Source organism: Nematolebias whitei, chromosome 4 (genome assembly GCF_014905685.2).
Source record: "Nematolebias whitei isolate Nwh7 chromosome 4, NemWhi1, whole genome shotgun sequence".
Lineage (NCBI taxonomy): Eukaryota > Metazoa > Chordata > Actinopteri > Cyprinodontiformes > Rivulidae > Nematolebias > Nematolebias whitei.
In genome coordinates this window covers 20583672-20585132 of record NC_056501.1, presented here as the reverse complement: position 1 = coordinate 20585132, position 1461 = coordinate 20583672, and the positions used below count along the sequence as shown (strand labels likewise).

General features: G+C 32.9%; 1 protein-coding gene across 1 annotated transcript in view; it reads left to right on the top strand.

Moving 5' to 3' along the window:
* The window catches only part of LOC119408707 (protocadherin gamma-A11), a 10692-nt gene that overhangs the window by 1809 nt on the left and 7422 nt on the right, over positions 1–1461 (top strand). The window lies entirely within an intron of this gene.

Genomic DNA, 1461 nt, shown 5'->3' with positions numbered 1-1461 from the left:
CAACACAAGCAGTCCAGAAAATAATCGCCATCTTGAAGACGCGGAGGCGATCTGTAATGATGTCGCCATTTAAAAAAAAAATAATAATAAAATACCGGTAAATGATGTTCATGCACGGAGAGGTAAAACGTCGTAGATGTAGTTCCCAGGTTAAAGGTGAAAATGTCTCACTGTTTGAGACAGAATCTGTGCGTCTGTGTTCACACCACCCTGAATAAAACACAACGAGCCTCCTCCTGTGCAGACAGGCAGGAGGACTGAATGACGAAACAACTGATTCCATTTTCTTTTTCTTAACCAACAGCGTCCCTCGGAGTCAAAAACATGAACATGTATATATTTATAAACATATAAAGATGAAGATGTTTTACGTTTGAGCTAACAACTTTTGCATTTTTCTTAAAGCACAAACACAATCTAATAAAAAAATATAAATACAACTGATGTCGTTTTGTTTTTTAAATGATATCTATAAATAAAGTTAACTTCACTTCACCTCAACCACACACACTCAAAGATAATTATAAAATGACTTAGACATTACCACAATTTTTTTTGTGTGTTTCCTTCATTAAATATGAAACAAGCAATTAATAAAGTAGGTCCTTATTATTAAATCGTAAAATCTAAATAATAAGATAAATTCAAAGACTGTCCAAAAAAATAACAAATTTGGTGTAAAGGAAATTAATAAATATTTGACTAAAATGATAATGAAAAAAAAAAAGAACTCTTTGACGTTTAGTCAAAAAATTAATCTCAGAGGTATAATCTGTAGCACAGGTCCAAAAGTGTTTGTCGAGTTTTTTTTTTTTAAGCAATTCCAGATAATATAAAAATATGAAAGATTTATATATGTTATTGCTAACTCACATAACAAGGGCCAATAAAGTATTTAGTGGCAGCATTCAATAATGTATTCAAAGTCGACATTACACACACACACATATATATATATATATATATATATATATATATATATATATATATATATATATATATGAAATTTCAATTATGTACACTACCAAATGAGTACCAAACAGGCCAACTGTATTCTATTTAGTTGATCCTTTACTTATGTAAAAAAATAGTTTATGATCAAGTATAAAAACAGCTTTAGTTACATTCCATTAACAACAGCAACAACAACAGCAAAGCATGAATAAAACACCCATCGGCTAATACAACTGAAACACTGTGACACAGACAACTCATGAAAAGGTTTCAGTGTTTCTTCCACAGTGGACAGGAAGCTGTCCTTGGTGCTGAAACAGACCAAGACACACAGCAGCATTTCAAAGACAGATAAAAAGGAGAGCAGTCAAAGTTAAAACTAACCTCTAGAGGAGAGTCAGGTTGGTCCAGGAGGTTCTTGCCACTCTGTATCCTCTGCATGGTCCCTGTAGAACTGGGATCCATTATCAACATGTTCTGACTCGCAGCTCCCCCGAACTTACAGTC